The following is a 10,519-nucleotide window of genomic DNA, read 5'->3' on the forward strand; positions in this document are numbered from 1 at the left end:
GTTTTATTATTCTTGAAATCACAGACTTGGAACACCCATCCTCTCTCTGATGGCTGAGAGGGTCATCCCTTTGGCCCTCATCTGGACAACCTGCTGCAGCAGGGTTTCAGTCCCCTTAGATCAGCTTGCCATCTTGCAAAGTAACCAGAAGAGCTGCCAGATAAATAGGATGTGCCCAAAAAATTAAGTAAATTGTCACCAGATGCCAGATTAACATCAATAACTGGGAGGCACTCGAAAGTGTTTTCTTATTTTGCTCACTGCTTTTCTTTTCTTTTCTTTTTTTTCTTTTTTTTTTTTACAAAATAAAGGTTTTTGTTGAAGTGCCTTGGTTATTAAAAAACATGCTAGTATAGCAGAGGTATAGCCACAGCGGATATTCTATAAAATTATGGACTGTAAAAATAACAGTATTTCAGAATAAATCAAGTATTAATACTTTGTTCTCTAATTTTGATCTCCACTGTACTTCAGAATTAAGGTTTATCTGAGAAACAAGTATTTTCTGTGTATTGAAACATGGTGAAGAATTAACGCCGAGAGATTAATTGTTTGGCATGTGTACAATTGTCATCAAAAATTCTTTAAACCACTGTTGCATGGTCAGTTTTCAGCATTGCATCTTCGTTTACATGACCCTCATTAGTTTCACATGGCCTCAGGTGTCTCAATTATTATGTTTTTTTACGGAGCCTTTGAGTAAAGGAGGTATGCTGCATAATGCCTGACACCTCTGCATTCAAATTCAAGGATATTCCTTTCACTTACACAAAATCAACAACAATGTTTGGTGGGATCAAATTTTCCCACTTTTTTGAAGAAGTGAAAAGTGTTTTCAGAAACGAGAAAAAGAACAAAGATGTACATTGTGATCAGCTTTGACCCAGCTGGATCATAAGGTGATAAGAACAACCATGTACAGTAATAAGCATTGTTTGGATTAACTGAAACACTGATTAACTAGTCCCGAACATTAGCTCATAAGCTGCTGGTTGCAGCTAAAAAATTACACACAAAATGCCTCTAATACTATGTCAGTTTAAGGTAACCGGAAAAATGTACGGCTCCATTATATAACTAAATTGGAAGTAGCCTCTGTCTGTATGTGTTTTTCTCGAAAACAATTGATACGATTGACTTCAATAATTGAGTATTTCTGAGGACCCTAGGAAGTATTTTGTCGAGTAGAGCTCTTGAAATCTACAGGACATATTAGTGGTGTATAATGTATACACACAAATGTATTTAGAGTAGAACTTAATGGACATAGTTATTACATATTTTCCTCAAATGAAGGAATGTTATGTGCTTGGTAGTTAAAGGAGAACTCCACTGATTCTGCACATCAAAGTTTAATCCCACATTGTCTGACACTGTGATAGAGTGGAGGACAATGCTAAGTCGGTTGAGTACTATTTTAAAACAGAAATTATGATTATTTTTAATATATAATCAATTCAGGATTTTAAATTTTTGATTCTTCCCGAGTTGCTTCTTTTCAGACTAATCCAAATGCTAACAGCTAACAGTATTGATGTCAGAGGTTTAAAAGCTTCCTCCTGAAAATAACCATTGATTTGTTTAGGAATACTTTGAGCTCCTCTTAATTAGAAACAGTGAACAGCTCTTCCTCTCCTTCCTCGACTAACACCTCATCATTTCAAGCTTTAATGGAGGATTTTGGAATATACTTGGGATTGTCCTATAGGCCTGATTAATGTCCCTACTTGTTTGCACTGTTCTCTTAGCCTAGATAGCAAAGTAGCAACTCTCTGATGAAAAACTGCTCTGAAAATAAGGTTAATTATTTTTAGATGAAACAAATAAACCCTTCTGCTGTGATGAAACTCCCAGAGAACAGTGAGATTTTTTACTTTTTCATGAAAGAGACTTGACTTGACTGCCTGATCTTCATCATGAAATCAGCATTAAAAGGTACATGTCGGTGCCTATTATTCACCAGGACAGTCAGTTCTCATGGGACAAATTTCTTATCTCCATCTGAGAGAGCAGTTACTCAAGACTTTTCTTTTTCTAGGGGCTAAGTTTCAAATTGAAATGCACTTCAGCAACTAATACACGTGAGAACCTCCCTCACCCTTCGCACTCTTATCCATGTGAACAAACCTTATGTTACGTAACTTTATAAGCATGTTAACAATGGGATCACAATAGAGAGAAGAAAAAAAACAGAAGCTGAGAGAAAAAGGGATTTGGGGTAAAGATTATGGACTTGGCAGAGCGTGTGGTGGAGGCTGTCAGATATGCCTTCCAGAAGCTAGGTGCTCATTAGCATACTTCATTTGTCTAAATATAGACCTAATCCTGAAGGGCAAACAAACAAATCACAGCATATGTGGGAAGCATATCACTGATTCTTCAGCCTTGAAACATTTCATCATGAAAACAACATGCTCAATCTGTATAAGAATCATCAAACGGGCTGCCTCTGATGCTTGACATGCAGTTTATGACCCTTTTGGAAACGTTTACTATGCTGCTTGTGACGGAGCACACTGCAAATGACTGCAGGCTGCGGTGATGCCAGGGGAATCTGTTAAAAGGTCACAGGCAAAACAACTAGCTTGGCTGGAGGGAGGACATGCAGTGACAAGGAAGCACGTGTTGAAGATACATAAAGCTTTTGGGACTTCAAAAGTCTTTAAGTCTCATCAGTTTAGTTTAAAGCAAGTAATATGTGGGCAATGTTTCCCTCAGAGGGCCACTCTGAGTGGTCTGCTATGAAAGTGTATGAAACAGCGGCAATATACAGTATGTGAAGTGCTTTATATGCTTGATGTGATTATAGTATGACTCATAAAGGATGGCTGCCTTATGCATGAGGAGTTATAGCACAAAAGCAGCTGACAGATGCATGGAAATGGCAGGGCCCAAAGGAGACAATAGTCCTGTTTGAAAATGCTTCAATTCTCTACAATTCAACACAGCAGAGTTTAGTCACCTCTATAAATATTTGATATTTCTCTCAAAACCCAAACAGCCCACAGAAGTTGAAGTGAGGCAGCATTCGTACTGTACTGTACAATGTGATTTTGCGGTATGAGTAATAACTGAGAATGTCTGTTAAGAAGCAAGGATTTGGCTGGCGGGATACTCACTCTGTCAGCTGGTAGAGTGCTGTATTTTAATACACAGACTTAAGAAAAAGCATTAAGTAGGTGATATTTGGGAGCTTTTTGCAATCTTCTCCTTCCTCAGAGGCACAGGACTGCACTTGTAATTCTAGCTCTATGACAAAGCAAATAAATTTAGCTTTTACTTTATCCATTGTTTCAGACCCTGTGACACACTCCTAGTTTGTTCAAATTCTCTGAAAAGCAGCATCATGATACATTTTAAACTACCAACTGATGTTTTATGATGTGGGTGCATGTTCTCCAATTGCGTCTGTGCTTGCGTGTGTGTTGCCGTGATCATCCACAGGTAAGTGAGAACCGGACAGCTCTCTTTCCCTTTTAAGTATTGTTTTGGTGCGTAGGAAGGAGAGGAGTCATGAGGGTTACCTACTCAATGAGCAAGAGAGATGGATAGAAAAAGGGAGAGAGGGAGAGAGAAAAAAAGGATAAATATAGAGTACTAACTTATCTCTGCACAAGGTAACTTGATTGGTAACTGTGGGAACAGTTGCCTTTTGCAGACAAAATTGTAAACTGCACAGTGTGCAGCAAAATAAGTCATTTCATTTGATTTCCAATGCTGGGTTACTTTACACAATGCCTTCTCTATTAAATGCACATAAAACCACTTATACTGTATCTCATGTGATTTGATGACTTCTGCCAATAAAACCACAATTTGTTTTTCTGCAACCACAACATTATACACTACCCTCACTGCAGGGAGTAATGAAAACAGAAATAACCCTACATGATTTAATTTATATGACTTCCGCTGAAATATTGGTGCTGCTTCATTGGCCTGGGTATTGATTCAGACAATTTCTGGTGTTACTAAATCAATAAACCCTTAAAGCATCTAAGGGCATGTATCTTATGGTCTACTCTATCTTTGCATTCCACTCAACATACAAAAAGGTTGCATCTTTCCTGGATGGGAGACAGTTAAAATAATGCTATAAATTTCACTGCCAGCGCCAAAAGCAGGTATTGCGGAGGCTTAAAAATCCGGTAAAGAAAAAAGTGCTTCTTGGTAACAGAGCTCCCAGACAAAGCTAACTGATGCCTTCATTTGGAGCCATTGTGTGGAACTATTGATTTATCTCTATCTATTGATGTCGGATCTCTCACATCTCACAGACTTCACTCGCTTTCTCCTACACATTCAAAAGGTTCTCAAGAGGGCTTAAATCCACCAAGAGCTCAAAAGCACGCTTTAGTTCCAGGCTATTTTTCACTACACTTACCAGTGCAATATTTAGATAAGAGTTAGAGAAATGTTTCATGCCATAACTGGCTGTAAAACACTCCAGAAATTGGGATGTAGTAAACAATGGTTTCAGGATGGTGCAGTTATTGTGAAAAAATATATAAATCTATGCCTCTCTACCTCTCTGAGAGGGTTTAACATCTGTTCCAGATGCTTTTTTCCACTTACTAGCTGACCCCTCAAAACCCTCAGAATCCCATTGTTTTTCTAATACACCAAAAGAATAGAAAAGAAAATACTATACAGCAAATAAACCAATCACATGTATCATAACATCCAATGTTTGCTGCATTGCTCTGTGCTGTGCCATGATGATGAGTCAGTAAGCTTCTAGTGGCTGTGGATTACACACTCCTCTCTCCACTACAAGCAGAAGCTCTAAATTCAGTTCATGTTTCTGCAGTGTTAATGTAACAGTTATGGTCGACTATGATGCTAAAAGGTCAGTCTTAATTAATCCAACCATATCTGCTCTATTGGCTTGTACAGTTTTATACAAGACTGTGGGTGTTAACGGTTCCTCTTGTTCCCTTTGTTTTCCTTGTCTTACTGTCAGTGCCCTGTTTTTCTTCTGTGTGTGTGTGTGTGTGTGTGTGTGTGTGTGTGTGTGTGTGTGTGTGCAAGCATCTGGGCGCGATGCTCGTGTTGTCGATCACCTGCAACTGATCCATTCATCAAGCTTCTGCTGCCAGTTCACCTGTACACCTGTGACTCACCCACTCCTCAAGCTCCTGCAGTACAGCCCGGCTCTCCTCATCAGTCTTTACTAGATCGATCAGTTTTCCTAAATGGTGATTAGCTCCAGCCAAGTTTAGTCAGTATTGTCCTTGGTTTACCTGAACCCTGTCTAACTCTATGTCTGCCTGTGCTTAGGTTCATATCCTCCTGTGTTGACCTCACTCAGCACCCTGCCAGTCTGCCTACAGCTCTAATCAGCCAACTGCCCAATACCTAAATCCTAGACCAGTGCAAATCAGACCCAAATCTGCCCAATTATCCTGAGGTCATTATTAAAAGTGCTGATAAGCAGTTTGTATTAGCATTAGTAAGCTAGCTGTTTCCAGTGTTCATGCCAGCTGATGGTAGCCTGGGTATACCCATGCTGCCTTGCGTGCCATTTCATTTCGCCCTGCTCGGCAGACTGGATTCCATGGATCCATTTTTTGCTTCAGCGGGGGAACCAATCACAGAATGGGGAGGGATGGCAAGACTATGACGACATCTATGTGACACACCAAAGCTTCTTCTTTCCATAGACTGTATAAAAAAGCTTCTTCCTCGTCGAATTTCTATGAGCTATGTACAGATGCATTTGATAGACATCCGTAGCGCCCAATAAACAGCCCTGGGCAATCGTAAACTACACCTCAAATATGAAAAAAATGAGGCGTGAATAAATGAATGTGGGGTTCACAGACCAAATCTTTTTGAGATTAAGTCGCGTTAGCCAGGCTAAGCTGATGGGGGTACCTTCATTTTTACCATACTGATGGTTGATATCAACCTTAACATATAACCCTCAACAGAAAGCGAATAAGAATGTTTCACAAAATATTTAACTAATGTTTGAACATGAGCACTGACTTTACCATTTACATCCTTGAATATTTATAATGTTTCTGCACGCAGATATGTGAATTCAAAAGCAGGACTCAGAGGCAGGGCAGTTGAAAGCAATCAATCTTTTACTTGGTAAGAAGAACAAGGCAGAGTTAGGCAACAGATTCAGATCAGTCAGTACAAAGCAGTCAAGAGGCAGGGAAGCCGAACTGGGAACAGGCTGAGGTCACGATGGCTGGAATGCTAAGACTGACATTAGACAATCTGGCAAAGAACTGCGGCAAAAAGGCTGGTTTATATGCAAAGGAGCTAATAAAGGAATGAGCAACAGGTGTGTTGGTGAGTAAGGTGATCACGCGACTGGGAATAGTGGGGACACACTGTGGGCTGTCTCTGCCTGATTCGTAGTCTACTGGAAACCTGATTTGTTCCACACTTCTGCGAAGATAGTTTGAGGTATTGATCTTGAATGGCCAGGGTCAGGAGCCCATTGGTCAGGGGATAAGACCTGAACAAATCTGGTTTTGGTATGGATCGAAACATTGGCAGCTACAAGGCATGTAGAGAATGACAAGTCTGAAAATGCCTGGGGAGGTTAATAACTGGAAAATGAGCAAGAATGTGCAAAAATGACTAAACAGAGGTAGGCGTTGTGACAATATTTGTGTGCTCTCAGTGTTGCCTGCCTGCGCTTCTCTACTAGGAGTAGCTCAGCCAGCTTAATTTGAAGCCACAGCCACTCTTCAACCATAGAAATCCTCATCAAAGGCTGCCATCGTCCGAACACATCAAAGGGAAGACCTCTGTTTCCTGGCTGGGAAAAGGCAAAGGTTTCTCTGTGTGTGTTTGTGCATCCATTCAAAACTCTGGGGAAAAAAATCTTTATCCAGCTCCTTACATACAGAACCAAAACACTTTTCAGTACTGATGGTTTTCTCTTACTTCCGGCCACTATCTGTGAAATGTCTGCATTCACACATGACAGGACATTCAATTGTGTTTTGAGGCTATATGTTGTGTTTAACATATGGCTGTATGGTACCATGAAATGACTCTGCCCTAGAAACATGGGGTGGATAAGTAGCTCCTCTACAGGGTATTATTTAACCCGAATTTCAAACATTTGTGAAAACATTAAAAAATTATCTGCTTCAAACTGACCTGCCCTGAACACATTTTCATCATGAACAAACAGCAGACTGAAATACGTCACCCTCTCGTGATTGGTTCAGTTGCTCTCTGTGAAGCTATATTACATAAGGTTTTGCAACATGTTCACTTGATCCTGGAGGCTTATAGCTTTTGTGCAGAGGAAGATTCCCAAGTACCAGTCTTATGGGGTGTGACATAGAGCTTCACATGAAGATGAATGTGCAAAAGAGGCTTCAACCTATGCACCAGAACACAGAGAGTAAAATTACATACTCCAAAAAAGAGAAAAGGAACAAACGACAGACATAAAGCCTTCTTTTACCAGTGGGAGCTGTAAGAAATGAAGACAGGGGGACCATTACAGTGCCATGTAAGAGGATATCTGAATGCTTAATAAGATATAATTGCAGCTTGGAGAGACAGATGCTAAAGACAGGACAATGGTGTTTGGTAATTTGCTTTTTCATCTTTGGATGTTGCTCTGGATGGTGGAAAAATCAGCAGGCAATCCATGGAAAAATTGAAAAATACTGCAAAATAACCCATGCCCTGTTGAATTGTTTTCTGCGTGGGAGTTGTTTGAGCAGAATAAGGGGAGTCCGAGGCTTGAGCAAGACTATGGAAAGAGCTTACACTAGTGTGTTGTACCGGAGTAAAATTCCTCCCACTGGCCTTTTTTTGTGACTACATTTCTCTTTCTTGTGCAGGATGTTTTATTCTGACTACACAGTTGTTAATGGCCTATGTGCTTCCTTCTTCATCACCAGCATGCATTATTTAAAGCAGAAGGAAGGGGTATTAGCCAACCATGGGAAGAGAAAGAACAATAACTACTTTCTCCATTGGTGGGGAGCCATTCCTCAGCTTCAGCAAATTTATCTTTCTTTGTTCTTTTCCGTTCATAATTGCATCATTGTTAAAAGGGCACATCTAACTTGGCAAAAGCTTAAATCGATATTTTTGCATTTTGTTGTGTTGTGTTGTGTTGTGTGTTTTATTTTGCACTGTTGCCTTGAGGTTGTGATGACTGATTATGTATCTCTCTCTCAAACACACACCATTGTCACCCACGTGCACCTGCCTTGGGTACCTAATTCAATGCACCATTCAATAGCGCATTATATTCATCATCGTACATTATTCAGATTTGAATCAGGGACTGTCAGCTTGCTGATGATCCAGCTCCCAAATCTAATAGCCTGGACAAGAATAGCCTTGACAGCACATTGCTTTGATTCAGTGAATTCCTATGACACACTGGCCACCAAATGTAACATTATGTTTCATCTTATGACTGGTTGTACTCCTGTGAATTTTACAGCTCCTTGTCTGTTGCTAGTTAATAGCTGTGGTGGCCTTCTTAATCAGTCTGCTGGCTGTCTTCTGTGATAGTCTCTTCCCGTGTGTGTGCATGTGTCTGTGTAACTGCAGTCTCCTAACACACAAAGCTGACTCAGGGATGCTGTTATGGTCCTGTGGCAGCCGCAATCATGTTAATCTATTGGAAACCATTGGTTATTTACCTTTTAAGGCTTGGACAACTATTGTTAGATTTCAGAGTTTAGCACAGGTAGGGTGTTGGTTACTACTGAGATGTAGCCACACTTTGCTGCTGTATAATTCAAATTTAGACATGGAAAGAGGGCAAAATAAGTTCTTGATGTTATCCCTCATATTTGTTCCCCTGCGTGCATGAAGCAGTTTTTGCCTAAAGCTTCAGTACAAGACGAGATTGTTCTGTGCAGATAATTAAGTGTTGCTTAAATCTCCTTTTCATGATTTGATACGCGACTAATCCAGTTTTCAGGTAGCTTTTGTGTCACACTTGTTTCACCTAGAGCCATGGCCATACATCTGTCATTTTGTCACACTGCAGCCAATAGAGTGCAGTGTCATAAATTAAGTTACTGTCAGATCCTCAGTTGCAAAATTATGTACAAAATAATTACACACTCATACAGTCATGCGCACATAATCTAACAAGAACATGTTGTTCTTTCGGCCATATTATGTTTATTCCCATGAGAACATATAGACAACAGATGACATTCCAGCAATGAAAGATGAGCTCTCGCTAATGACAAACGTGTCGTATAGCAAATGGAATACATTATAAGATGTAGGTCACAGTGAAAATAAATGCATTGATTAGACAAGCATCAGTAAAAAAACAAACAAACAAACAAACAAACAAACAACAAAACAATTTAACACTGAATTGGGAAGTGGGAGATTTTAAAGTATCAGGAATTTTTCTTTCAACAAATGATAATTGAACATTTATACATTATCTTGTAATATATTGTAGAAATCTCATCATTTGCATGCCTAGAAAATACCCTGTATTTCTTACTGTATTAAACACACTCGGCAATGGGACAGATAGGGGTTGATTCATGCGTGCAAGCTCTGATGCCCTTTCAGAGAAAAGTCAAAAAATACTGTAGGCTATGGCCCTCACAGGACATGTGTGGGCCTCCAAAACAGTAGTCAACAGGGCCATAAACTATATCAGGCAAAAGGCCCAGGGGAGGTGTGTGGAATAGGGCCACAGTGCAGATTGAAACAAGTGTGTGATTGTGAATAGAAGACTTGAAATTATGAAGTGAATGCTAACACTGAAAAGTTCAGAAAACATAATAACCAAGAAGTCAAATATTGCAGATGATGAGAATGGCCAGATACTAAACTCTAGAGATTGGACAGAAAACCTGCTCCTCTCTTCAGTAGACTCAACTTTTATGTAGCTGAAAAACATCAGGGTTGAATATCTTTTAAATAATTTCAAACAAAATAACCATAAAATAATAAACTGAGTATTTCATTTGACTTGTGGAGCATTTGAAATATTCATGTGTGTAGTGTATAAAAATCAAGAACATTTCAAATAGCAGTTGAGCATCCATGTTTCATATAAATATTTGAATCTACATTTGAATGTTACTTCTAACTAGGACTGACATGCTTCAGCCAGCAGCGGGGGCTGGGTGGAGGGGTCTGGTCAGTGTGGATTCACTCCATGGGAAATTGTGCTTTATGGACCAAGAAAAGGGCTTTGAATTAATGTTTTAGTTGCTGCAGCGGGAAGAGGGATTAAATCTTTAACCAGTCAATATTTTTTCAAAATAGTCATTCAGTGGCATATACAGCTTCTACCAGCATTTGCCTAGTTCTTGTCAATTTCAAACCCTGAAAATAAGTACAACATAGGTATTAGCTGCTTTCTTTTGGGCCAGTCAGACATACAATGATAGTATTTACGACATTACAACCATAAGGGAGATGTTAACAAAGAAAATGCATTTGGATAGTGGTTTCCAGTACACTTTGCCTTTTATGTAGAACCGTTTTCTATGCCTTCTCTTGAAATGGGTTTCTGACAGAATTAAAAACAATACTG

At 39.5% G+C, this 10,519-nt stretch overlaps 1 protein-coding gene across 1 annotated transcript in view; it reads left to right on the plus strand.

The window, feature by feature from the left end:
- Window positions 1-10,519, plus strand: part of fam118b (family with sequence similarity 118 member B) — a 92,276-nt gene that overhangs the window by 74,433 nt on the left and 7,324 nt on the right. The window lies entirely within an intron of this gene.

Source organism: Echiichthys vipera, assembly GCF_963691815.1.
Source record: "Echiichthys vipera genome assembly, chromosome: 5".
Lineage (NCBI taxonomy): Eukaryota > Metazoa > Chordata > Actinopteri > Perciformes > Trachinidae > Echiichthys > Echiichthys vipera.